Source organism: Mytilus edulis, chromosome 11, assembly GCF_963676685.1.
Source record: "Mytilus edulis chromosome 11, xbMytEdul2.2, whole genome shotgun sequence".
NCBI lineage: Eukaryota > Metazoa > Mollusca > Bivalvia > Mytilida > Mytilidae > Mytilus > Mytilus edulis.
In genome coordinates, this window is record NC_092354.1 from 28930677 (window position 1) to 28944546 (window position 13870).

Genomic DNA, 13870 nt, shown 5'->3' on the forward strand with positions numbered 1-13870 from the left:
ATAGGCATCATGCATGGTTACCACATAACAAATTTATTTCCAGCAATCCAGTTCTTCCTCTGGTTCGAAATCCTGTTCCTTTGGGCTTCATTGTTTTTTATAAGCAGTGAAATCAATACGACACAACTGTTATGTGATAAATACACGGACTTAATAATGCTAGACATAAAATCAAACAAACAAAAAGCTATAACAAATCTTTCACCAGAGATTGCCATCAATATCAATTGCTTGTTTCCATCAAATTTTAACGTGTTCAAATAAAAAATGTTTCAAGGGTTACTTTGACCTCAAAATAAAGAATATGTAAGCACTAGAAGCATTTTCTTCACATTGATAAAACGAACGTTGAATGGTATTGAAGAACTATGAGCTCTCAGTTTCTATTCCGTAAAGCAAATAAAACACTATTACTGCGTGTATATATAAACAAGTCTTAATTGAAAACTACGTTCAAACCTATAATTGCGTTGGATAAAAACCGCAATTTTTATACGTGTGCATCTAAAACATACTTCGTTGTAAAAGGGTATAACAACAGCACAAACAACATTTTCCAATAGACCAAAAAAGAAAAAAGTATATTTAAACAAAACCCTTAATTTCAGATAAACTCTTAAATTCATATGAGGAAGACATAATCTTATGAATCAGTTAAATTGAGGTCTAGAGCTGGCAGGTCAGTTAACTGCTAGCAGTCGTTGTTATTTATGTATTATTGCCATTTTGTTTATTTCCCTTTGTTTCATCTTCTGACATCTCTTGAACTGAATTGTTCTGTGCGTATTGTTATGCGTGTACTTTTCTACATTGTCTAGATGTATAGGGAGGGGGTTGAGATCCATTTGAGATCTCTCAAACTTTATGAGATCTCGTATACATGTTTAACCCTGCCACATGTTTGCACCTGTCCCAAGTCAGGGGCCTCTGGCATTCGTTAGTCTTGTATTATTGATGTCCTTCTGTTGTTCTCTGTTCTATGGTTGGGTTGTTGTCTCTTTGACATTCTCAATTTTATTGATCACACCTGTTGTATTACATATATCATTATTAATTCTGATATAATTACCTCTCCGAGATTTCAATTGAGTTTCCCTTCTCAACTGAAATTTCCTGTAGTCTCGATAGCTGCTCCTTCGCTATCTCCTTCGACTTTCCTTGGAGGAAGGGAAAGGTATACTTGTTTGGTGTCATTTTCAGTACGAAAATGGTATTTTCCGACAAAAAGGTTTTGGTCATCCGTCAGTGCTGATCCTCGTACTAATTTGTTAAACATACTGTCATATCCCATATACTTAAATTTTTGTTTTTTCTTACTTGAATTAATACCAAGACCTCAATTGGTTCTACTGTTAAAGTTTTCAGTTTGGCTACTGCTTCTTTTAGTCTGTTGATGGCCATAGTTTTTGTCTGTCGTTCTGCATTCCTTATCAAATTAAATGTTCTTTTTGGGGTTTTTTTAGCGGGTTTTAGTTTTGGTGCCAAATTTAAATTATTTAAATTGTTGTACGGAATGACATCAGACTCACTGGAGCTCATCCTAATTTCGTCTAAAAAAAGGAGAAAAGAGATGATACATTATTAATTTTTGTCGTGAAATCGAAAAAAAAAATTTGGAACTCTATATTACTACAGATAAAGAAAATAATAAAAATATTTATTTTAGATTTGATACAATATGGAAGAATTTTATTTATTAACATCTGCAGAAGTATACCCGAGGGGATGGAGGTAATAAAACAACACAATACAAATTTTACACAATGCAAAATGGTCATTGATAGAAGAATTCCTCCAAAGCTAAAAATGCTAACCGGCACATACATTCTGCAGTCGCACAGAATCAAAATATATGAAAATGAAACAGACCCGATCTGTCTTTTATGTCACCAAGGGGACGAAAATCTGGAACATTTTATCCTAGAATGTGAAGGGTTATCCTATACTAGGAATTCAATTATGAATGAAGTTAGTGCTATTCTGAAGGGTTCAATAGATGTAGACTTTCATGGGCAAACATCAAAAGTAAAGATGCTAATTCTACTGGACATTACAATGCTTCGGGAAAATCTAAAACTAGATACAAAATTAATGGCCGAAATCGCTTTCGCTTTAGGTTAAAGTTTTTGCTTTAGGTAGTTTTTGATGAAGTTGAAGCAACTTTAAACTTAGTACACATGTTTCCTGTAGTGTGTTATGTTTAATTTTAATGCCAAATTAGATTTTTTATTTCAATTTGACGGTCCATTGAAAATGAAAATTGATAGTGCGAGTGAGGTATCCTTGTACTTTTTAATGGCTTTTATCCGAGAGAGTAATTTTCAATCGATAGTTTCGTTATTTAGGTCGTCTATAGTTGACAAAATGTTTTATTCTCGGATACAAGAGATCTATAGAAAATTTTAGAAACTTCGACTCATCCGAAATTTCGAGTTAACCGAGTTCGAGACAACGAGAGTTAACTGTATTAAAAATATTTCGTTAGTAAAATATAAATGATGAGAAATATATAATTTATAAATGCATTATGATAATATGAAATTTCCCATTTAGAAAGTTATTACAATAGTGCATGCATTTTTATTTTAATTATTTTGATTTTAGATCATCATTGTGATGTTAATTGTTGTGGCACAGTTTTGATATTCGATGCTGATCAAAAGCTGACCCGAAATAAATGTTCTTCAAAACTCGGCTGTAAAATTATGACAGTTGGAGATTCCAATTTTAAATTGGTAGCTAAAACTGCAAGCATTGTATCTCCTATGCAAACTAGCAAGTAAGTTTTATAACTTTAGAAAATTTAGAATATAAATATAATTGTTATATGTTTGTATATTTTTATATAATTTTATTTAGGATGTACTTGTTTGCGGAGTATTTAAATTGGAAGCTAAAACTGGAAGCATTGAATCTCCTATGCAAACTAGCAAGTAAGTTTTATAACTTTAGAAAATTTAGAATATAAATATAATTGTTATATGTTTGTATATTTTTATATAATTTTATTTAGGATGTACTTGTTTGCGGAGTAATTGACTACGCGGTGGGATGTGTGGGCAAGCATTTACTTGAAATTAAGTTATTTGGTTTAAAAAAGCAAATTGTTTTTTTTAAATTTACCTTAAAGAACACGTGATGCTGATGTATTTATAGAACTGTTATGCAAGTAAAATATTTTACTGGAAAAACATTACATTAGGTAGCCTTATCATGAAGGAACATGTAAAATTTTCGAAATAATTATTATTTTTATAATAATATAGGGTTATTGCATGAATATTGTCCCAAGTAGAAGTTTATATTGCACGAGCTTGCTTAAATTGGTTATAGAACATTAAAAGTACTACGTTATAGAGGTAAAAAATTATGTTGTTGTATATGATTTATTGCAGACTTTGTAAGTCATGTCATGAGGTGTATTAAGAAAAACTGATAGCAAGGAACTGTTTTAGTGGATAATATAGTAGACTCAAAAATAGACAAAAAAGAAAATGTATTTGGTTAGTATAGTATAACATAATTTTAAACGGAGTTTGACTGAAATTTTGAGGACGAAGCCACTGATTTGTGTTACGATTATATAATACGTTATGTATGGTGCAATACGCTACAGAATCGAGCAATTGGTGTATTATTTATTGTGGGGCAGATAAAACAACAAAATAAATGAAAGATAAAAAGTAGATTTTAATGAAAATTTAACACAAATGTAATAAATTACACCTTTTACCTGTTAATACATGAAAATATAGGTGAAGATGACGATTTTCTCATGTACCGCCATTGTTAGACAAGTAAGCACCAAACGTTTACATTCTTATGCTCTCAAGTGATTTCGTAGACGTAGGGATTGATTATAATGTGGAATAACTCGAAGAAGCAGAATATGAACTCCGTCGCAATCAGATTGACGTTGAACCACAACACACACCAATGGAAACATATACTTACGGTTATCCGGAACTTAGTGAGGTTGACCAAAAGCATGGTAAGTTAAAAAGCATTGTTTATAAGTAAACTCATCTGCAAAATCAATTTTGCGGTCTACATTCCATGGAGTACTGTTAACATGAAATGTAAACAAACCATGTCGGTTAAAAGCTCATTGTCCTAATACTATCTGTTTTTATACTTTAGTGACGCTCAGGTTATAAATCATTTACGAATTTATAAGATGATGCTGCCCAAGTGTGTCACAAGTTTCAAAAGTATTGTCAACAAGTAAACACATCTGCAAAATCAATTTCTTGTTAACATTCCAGAAATGTACTTTTAACATGAAATGTAAACAAACAATATCAGTTAAAAGCTCATTATAGCTTATGTTGTCAGTTTGTCGACTCTGATGTTACATCTGACTTACAAATATACAAGGTGATGTTAGGGAGCTACCATTTGATTTTTATGGGGGGGCTAGGATGAAATTTGAAAAAAATAGGCAGGACAGGAGTTTTGAGTAAAAAAAAAAGGCAGGATGAGACACTTTGCAAAAAAAAAAAGGCAGGACGACAATTTAGGTAAAAAAAGTCAGGATAAACTAATGAAAAAAAAGGCAGGACCGAATAGAGTGAAAAAGAAAAAGGCAGGACAGAGATTACAACTAAAAAAAAATGCAGGACAAAATTTTTCATCCTAGCCCCCCATAAAAATCAAATGGTAGCTCCCTTACTCAAGATTATGACAAGCAAATTCTCGACTACATACATATTGTGGACGGACACTTCAGAATTAACACTAATTTCACATCCAATAATCTCAGTAATATTAAGAGGCTGGTCTGTTGCTGAAACAATGTATTTATAATTTGGTTTAATATTTAAAAGTTCAATATCTGGCACAATGTTTTTGTTAACTAAAGAAGAAACTGCACCTGTGTCAATTAAAAAGGTTGCATCTCGCATAAAAACTTTTCCTTTAATCTTAATTCCTTGCACATTATAAGTAATAATAGAATTAATTTTAATCGTACCATTAAAATTTACATTATCTACACAATCACTTTGGAAATGTTGAACGTCAGTCATATTCGAAAACGAGGGATTTTTATTCACACCAGTGGCCACCTTCCCCTCTATCCAAATATCACTAGATAGGATGCTGTTGAATTCAGCTCTGATAGTTTTCATAACTGTTTGGTACTTCCAAAACTTTCCTATATGTGTGTACTATAAATCGTCGAGCAAGACCGACTGTTGAAATAAACTAGATAGAAATATCTTTCTGGTCTTTCAGCATTAAATCAGATGATGTGCAAAAGCGGAAATCCAGTTAGGCAGCAACCATTTGATTTTCTGGGGGGGCTATGGTTTTTTTTTCGCGACAAGTCGAAAACAATTTTTTTTTTTCAATTTTAGCATTACATATAGTGGCAGCTGAGGGTGAAACAAACAATTTTTTTTTCTCAGAATCAAAAACAAATTATTTTTTTCTCAAAAAACTGGAAACAAACTTTTTTTTCCAAAAAAAACCATAGCCCCCCTCCCCCCCCCCCCCCAGAAAATCAAATGGTTGCTGCCTTATAATTTGGGCTGGTCCATTTCTTAAATATATTTTCGTAACTGCATTGCATCGCGATCAGAGCTAGAAAGGTCATCAGGATTTTTTGTTGTTGTATTTGCAGGTAGTCATTTTAAAACACCAGTTCCTGAACGGAAACCACATATATTAGCACACATATATTAGCACTAAAGGAGGATGTGAAGATGTTGTTTAAATTATGTTATGGTAGAGTACCTTTTATAAAATTGCATTTGAGGAAAAAAATATACATCCTTTTAACATACTCATGTAGATTAATCATGTTTATTTCATTTTTAAAAGAAGTTGTTTTATGCACACATTTCATATTTAAATGCAGAAAACCTAGACCTTTAAAAGCCCTTCAGATGCTTTTACTTTTTGGCTCCAAACTATGTTGCAGTGTTTCATTAATGCAACATTTTTAATTATAGTTTTTAATTATATTGTCACTAAGAAGTCTTGTCCATGTAATTAAAGAGGGCAAAATACGTGAAGCTCTTATAAGATGAGATCCTAGAGATGCAGCATTGAGATTGTCTCATACAATGCATAGAAGAAAATACTGTGTAGCTGGGCATACTGAAGGAAATCATTTTTGATAAAAAAAAAAATAACAAAGATTATACAATAATTGTTAAAAATTACAAAATTTCAAATTTGCTTGGCACTGAAATGACCTCATGGGGCCAAGAAATCTTTCTTTGTCTTTTTTCAAGTATAATGACATATATGACAGAAGTGTATCTCAGCACCTTTTCCTCTGTCTCTGAAAGTTAACATTGAGCATTTTGGTTTTCTGGTTTTGAAGTAATGCATCGTTTTCTTCATAGTTCAGTAAAGAGTCTCTAAATGATTAACATAATCATTGGTATATTGCCTCCATGTGTAGGTCTTCTGTTAGCTCTATCAAAATTGTTCTGATTGGATCAGAAATTCTTGTATTGTGAAACATTAGCAGTTTTCTTTCCATTATTACGGATTTGAGTGATCTAGTGTCATCAGCAGCAGTAACAGATGGCTACAATTGTTCCAGCAACTCCTGACTATTTGAAACAGTTTTTTTCTGAGGTTGAGTCAGAAAGATATGATTTCATAGTTATTAAATATTCTTTGCCAGGACATTTTGATCTTATGAAATAATCTGTTTCTAGTCTGTTGATTGTCGAAAGAACTAATTTTGCCTCTGATTGAGCTTTTGTAAGTGTGTAACATAGACCAAAAAAATAACTTTTTCATTTTTTTTTCTACCTTTCAAATCATAAAAATACAAATATTATTGCATAGCAAAAACATATGTCTCATAATACTCGAATCTGATTACAGATGCCGAGATACCGCAATTTTAACAATTGGGTGCAAACCCCCATTACACCATGACACCTAAACATAATAAAAAAGAAATAATAGTAAAAAAAATGGGTAAGGCTAGATCCGCTAATGTAAATTAAATAACTATCTTCCAATTCAAATTCTTATAATGATAAGTAATGCAACTGGATTATTTACTTTTATCAGATACGTAACACTGATACGATATCTTTTGCATATGTGTAATGAGCGGAAGTTCACAAGCCATAATTTCCAACCCAGGCTGATAACCCCTATCAGGGGCATCTCGTGCACAAAACACATACTAAATAAAGGCAACAGTAGTATACCGCTGTTCAAACTCATAAATCCATGGACAAAAAACAAAATCGGGGTAACAAACTAAAACTGACGGAAACGCATAAATATAAGAGAACAACGACACAACACTACAATGTAACTAACACACACAGAAACGGACCAAGCATTAGACAAAATTCCACGAGAATAACAAATATAACATCAAAACCAAATACATGAATTTGGGATAGACAAGTACCGTGACACGTCTTATCACAATGACAATATACACTCAAAAATTAGAGAAAATAAACGACGCAACGTTAAATTGTAACACACACAGAAACGAACTATAATATAACAATGGCCATATTCCTGACTTGGTACAGGACATTTTTAAAGGAAAAAATGGTGGGTTGAACCTGGTTTTGTGGCATGCCAAACCTCGCACTTTAATGGCAATGTTAAATATAACATAGAAATGACAACATAATATTACAGGGCGACTACAATACAAATAAATAGGAAAACGTATTAGACAAAGAAACACATGATTAATGAATAACAAAAAGCATCAGGTTTAAAATTTAATACGCCAAAAACGCGCCTCGTCCACACAAGACTCACCAGTGACGCCCAGATATAAAAGATCGAAAGCGAAAAAAAGTACAAAGTTGTACAGCACTGAAGATCAAAAGTTGAAAAAGGTTGTGTCAAATACGGTTACGTGTTTATGCTTGGGATAAGAACATCCTTATTATTTAGAACAATTAATGCTATTGCAAACAGTAAATTTTATCAAATGAATATAACAGATATACATAATGAAACTGAAGTATTAACTCATTACATAAAACAAACACGAATACATAATGAATGACCAACTCAGAATAGACACACCCGACTCATTCCAGGCCTCAACGCAGTAAATTATGAAAATGACGTCACATACGACGATGAAAAAGGCATTAAAAATTACGTCACATACGATGGTGAAAAGGCATTTAAAATTACGTCTCATTTGAATATATGAAATTTCTGAAACAGCAGAAAAATTACGTCACATTATGAAAAACTATATCTCAAAAGTAGATAAAATTAGGATTGATTAAAGATATTGCATTTAAACACAATGCATATTGCAATACTTATTAGTAGCAATTAACTATAATATATATATGTGCAGTTTGTTATGAATCAAACTTCTAACGTAAATTATCGTACAGATTATGTTGACCAAAATTAAATCTAATAAATGACGGCGGTGATTAATTTTTGTTTCCATAACACATATTATAATAGAAAAGACGTCAACACATTTGACAAAATCCGATGAGAATTACAAATATAACACTAAAGCCTATCGTGCAAGTTCCCAGCTAACAATGTTACGTCATAATTACGTCGTGACAATGTCGTGTTTTCGTCGCATTGACGTCAGGTTATTACGTTGTATTTACGTAAAAGTGTATGGTTTTCTTGACGTTGTCACAACGTCGTACATTAACGTTGTGGTGACGTAAAATTACGTTTCTACAACGTTATTCCTGACATTACAACAACGTTTATATCACGTTATGTCGATGTTGTCACAACGTCATACATCAACGTTGTGGTGACGTAAAATTACGTTTCTACAACGTTATTCCTGACATTACAACAACGTTTATATCACGTTATCGCAACATCATACATTAACGTTGTGGTGACGTAAAACGTAAAATTACGTTTCTACAACGTTAATATCACATTATGTCGACGTAATATACTTGCACTTTTATATTATGCTTTATAATTGGCCAAAAAATGATCGTATATACACACACATAGTATCAACTGTGTTTGGGACCATGAGGTGACCTCTAGATGATATATGTTGATGTTATTCTCTGAAGGAATTCGTATATTCTGCATCATCATCTTTTTTTTGTGTAGCTTCAATCGAATTACTGTTTCAGTAATTGTGATATAACAGAAATGAATCCTAGGGCCATCTATAGCTGAGTGGCTGCCTATTCGTATGCAGTTCTTGATAGTACTTGTAAAAATAATAAGCATTTGTCATATATGTTACTCTATAAGAGGGATGTTGCCCCGGTCTCTTTAACCCGTCTTTAATTGCTGTCTTTACGATATGGGATTTGCCCATTGTTGAAGGCAGTACATTGACCTCTATATTTATTTTCTGTGTCGTTTGGTCTCTTGTGGAGAGTCTCGTTGGCAATCATAGTACCACATCTTCTTTTTTTATATTCAATTTATTTCATCGTAGTATACATTTCTCATTAAGCATGTTCACGTTCTGAATATAATATCTGGCTAGCTAAATACCCACCCATGAAAGTTATAAAAAAAAGTTTATGAAAAGTAAATAATGCCTGCAAATGTTTGCACCTGTCCTAAGTCAGGAATCTGATGTACAGTAGTTGTCGTTTGTTTATGTAATTTATACGCGTTTCTCGTTTCTCGTTTTTTTTTAAATTTTATATAGAATAGACCGTTGGTTTTCTCGTTTAAATGGTTTTACAATAGTAATTTTGGGGCCCTTTATAGTTTGTTGTTCGGTGTGAGCCAAGGCTCCGTGTTGAAGGCCGTACATTGACCTATAATGGTTTACTTTTTTAAATTGTTATTTGGACGGAGAGTTGTCTCATTGGCACTCACACAACATCTTCCTATATCTGTATATCAACAAGTGAAGAATTGATCGTTAACTTTGTTTATTTTAAATGTTCTCCTGGGTCCCTGGTAGTGGTATTTCCGGAGCTGCTGCAATTATCCTCTTAACAGTTGGTTCCTGTAATGACAATACAAAAACTTATTTGTACAAAAAGTTAAATTGTAATTATTCTAGGTCAAACATTATTGCAAATAAATACTAGATCTATGTAGCTGTGTGTAAGACGTGGCTTTCCAAATCTCCTTGAAAAACACATAAACCACATAATTATATATTCAGTTAAATTTAATGTTACCCTTAACTTATTGTCCCAAAAGATTATCTTGATCTTCACAATGTTAGTTACAAATGCATATCTATAAGGCCACCCTTAAAAAATTGTTTGTTTGGCATTGCCGACCAACACTATCAGCAGGTGGGTAGGTAGGTAGGGAATTTTTTTTTTTTTACATTTAAAAGCTTTATACATGTAAATCATGAAGTCTCTAGATCAATGTTGTCTAAAGCATTGCAGCATTGTTGTGTATACATGCTGGTGGTTTCTTTGAAAGGGGTCAACCGTCAATGTCACATTCTACATAATACACAGAAACAAAATCAAGAGCATACCAGGCACTAGTAAGACCCAAACTGGAATATAGTTGTAGTGTCTGGGACCCCCATATGAAAGAACAACAGTTACAATTAGAAAAGGTACAGAGACGTGCTGCTCGTTTTATACACAACAACTACGATTACACGAGCAGTGTCACAAACATGCTAAATCAGTTGAAATGGCCACCACTAGCTGAGAGACGCTTAAAAACCAGACTTATTTTATTTTATAAAGTAATACATTGTCTTGTTGCCATTCCATCGCATATTCTTGAACAAACAGACAGCAGAACAAGACAAAATTTAAGCCTAATAACAATTTCGTACTGAATTAAAAAAAACAACAACATAGAATACAAACAATAATAATTTTGTGAAATATTCCAATATAGGTTGCACTATACGGGGAAATAAGGGTATTCTTACCTTATAGCGTGTTCCGCCTGGTTTTGGGGGTGCATGTATGTTTTAGGATTTCCCCAATCTATTCTTCAATATCTGATGTCCTTGCTGAGGGGTACATGTAGTTCTTCATGTAAGACTCTACAAAAATTGACATTGATAAAATTTGCATAGCGATATTAAATATAATTTAAAATAAACCGTAGACTGTCAGGGAGCAACAATTTAACTTCAAGGAGGGTCATGGTTTTTGCTTGAGTCAGTGAAGTGCAAACAATTTTATTTAATTTTTCAACGATATCAATCAAATTATTTTTTTTAAGAAATTAAGTCCAACACTGTAATTAAGGTATGGGTGGAATCTGGATTCAGAATATTTTTTGTCCTGTACTCGAACAGAATATTTTGTTTCATCAATTTGGAAATCTTAAGAAAAAACTCCATGACCCCCCCCCCCCCCCCCTTTTTTTATAGTTAAGGTAGATGGGGTGTCTTAATTATAATCCATAGAATCTTTTAATAATTTGCCAAAATGTAGTTCATATCCTGCTTGTTTAAAAACATTAATAAAAAAAAATGGGTCACCGGACTTATTTTCACACTACCGGTTGTGCAAAATTGTCAAGATTTTGTATTGATTATGCATGGAAAAGCCATTTTTCCGCCATAAAACGCAAACCACACCATAGAATTTTGAGATAAAATATGAGAAGATAGCTCCAATATTATGCTTTCAGATAAAAAAAAAAAAAAGAAGAAAAAATGGGGTCACCGGACTCGTTTTCTTGCTACGTGTAAAAATGGGTCAATTCCTAACACATTCTATTGTAAAAGTAACACTATCTGAATTATCTGCCCTTGCAATTGAGTTGCCGACCCTTATTTGACAAAGTTGGAAAAAATGAATCAAACAAAAGAATTCTTATTTTTGTAAAATTCATTCATAAATATGATCAAATATGGCATTTTCTATATTATAATGAAAATTCTTACACACGAATTATCTACTACTATAAAATTTTGCACATTTCATCAAAGATCTAGACATTGTTTTCTAGTAATTTCAAAATCCAAAATTAGTCCGGTCGATTGGTGCAGATATAGAGCAGAATTGCTCACTTGATGAGGAAAGCATGAAACTTTGCATAGTAGTTCTTGGTTTTATACCCTTTGATTTCAGCTATGGACCCACTCTGAAAAATCCAATATGGCCGCTATTTTCAAGATGGCGGAAAAACGGTATAAATATTAAGGTTGTCCTTAAGGTATTCTATATAATTTCGGAAATTAAAGTAATGATTCTTTGAAAATGGACTTCATGTTGTTGAATTTGTTATCAATTAATACTAAAATATAAAAAAATAATTTGGTTATTTCTATAACATATTTGCAAATAGGGATGCATATACAAAAACAAATAGTGAAATTCAAAATGTTAATCAATATGTAACGTGTTATTGTAATTGTACTTTAAACACTTTCAGTTTTAATGGTTGGAATTAAATAGGTTGAAATGAGTCGATTGAACGTTAATATATGTCAGTAACATGTGGTGGAATAGTTGGTGACTCATCTGAACTTTGAGGAAGTGCCGAGGGCACCTTGTCTCGTGTCTCTGCAATGCCACGTCTTACGTCACTTCTGGCGTTTTCATCTGCCGTACCCACTACATCGTCAAATTATTCTATTTAATCAATAGGTGTACCTTTCTTCAGGCGGATTAGACGATTGTCATCATTTAATATGGTAAAGTGGCAACTTTTTCATTTTCCAACTACGTGCGAAACCAATTCGCAACTATTCAGCGAGCATGGTCCTAAAATGCACTCCAGGTCAGCACTTTTATTAGTTTTAATGGCAAGTCATTTTTGAGTTTGGAGGTACTGTGATGGATCGTTTTATGCAAACTTGCTGAGTTGAAATCTCGTTTCCGCTGTAAACAAATGCCGCATTTAGCACTTTATTGTTGATGGTAATTGTGGGAGTACTCAGGTTTATCATGCGATCAGTGTGTTCAAAATATCTAGCCTAAGTATAACATCGTCTGTTCTGTTAATGGCTCTTTGCACACATCCCATTGTATGTTTACTCTATTAATGTCGAGAGTCGTCTTTATAATCTTCCCAATAACAAGCTGTTTACCCAAACCACGTAGCGTTACGTTCTCCAAATCTCCATTTTCTGCCGGAAACAATTTCTCATTTACTAATATTACAATTTCAGCAGTGTCCACAATCATGCTCACATTCTGGTCATGTATAGTACCTCACACTGCTATGCTCTTTCAAATTATTGGTCTGATGACAATATCGGACGAAGCCGTGGGCCTCTGTTCGATTTTGTGATGAGGTGATGTTTCATGGTTAATAGACTTTGGAATCGTGCGTTGGCCTACTGGCCCGACCCTTTGCTGTTTAAAGACTCCAATGTTGGGGTTGCACTTTGATTTACTCCGTATCCTGGTGAAGGTGACCTTTGTCTGAAATAACTGGGATTTCATGAGTTTGTCCGTGGAGATGCTAACCGTTGTCTTTGGGGACTATATGATCTCTAGCTTAGTGAGGATGTTGCTGTTCGATAGGTATTAAGCTTATGAGTATTTCTATCTGGCGATCTACCGCTATTGTATTGCTCAGTAGATCTTCCACTTGTATATTGATCAGGTGATCTTCCATTGAACTTGTGATCTTCCATGATTATTTGATCAGAGGAACCAAGGTTATATTGATCGGTCAATCCACGGTTATGCTTGTTAGTTGAAAGCATAACATCAGCTAGTATTTTGACAATTTGTGCGAGGTTATGCACCTCATTATCCAAATGACTGTTCATATTCTCTTTATCGGTCGGTGATACTGCGCCATTAGCAAAGAAGACTTGTCGATGGTCATAATTGGCACTTTTTGATTCATATATCGCCATCTGGTTTGCTATTGAGGTTTTCAATTCTTTTAACGCCTTGTTGAGTGTTTCTGGGTTCCTCTCTATAATTACATGCCTTGAAGAATCTTTGTCGTTACATCCTCGGACGAATGCTTCGGTTCCAATCTGGTTTGATCATCT

General features: G+C 33.3%; 1 long non-coding RNA gene across 1 annotated transcript; it reads right to left on the minus strand.

Annotated features, from left to right (window-relative positions):
• Nucleotides 1-9834: 9834 nt before the first annotated feature.
• LOC139494794 (uncharacterized) lies at nt 9835-10867 on the minus strand. Its single transcript, XR_011657152.1, has 2 exons — nt 10832-10867; nt 9835-9928 (listed from the first exon to the last, which is right to left on the minus strand). It is a non-coding gene; the product is annotated as an uncharacterized lncRNA (long non-coding RNA).
• Between the last annotated feature and the right edge of the window lie 3003 nt (nt 10868-13870).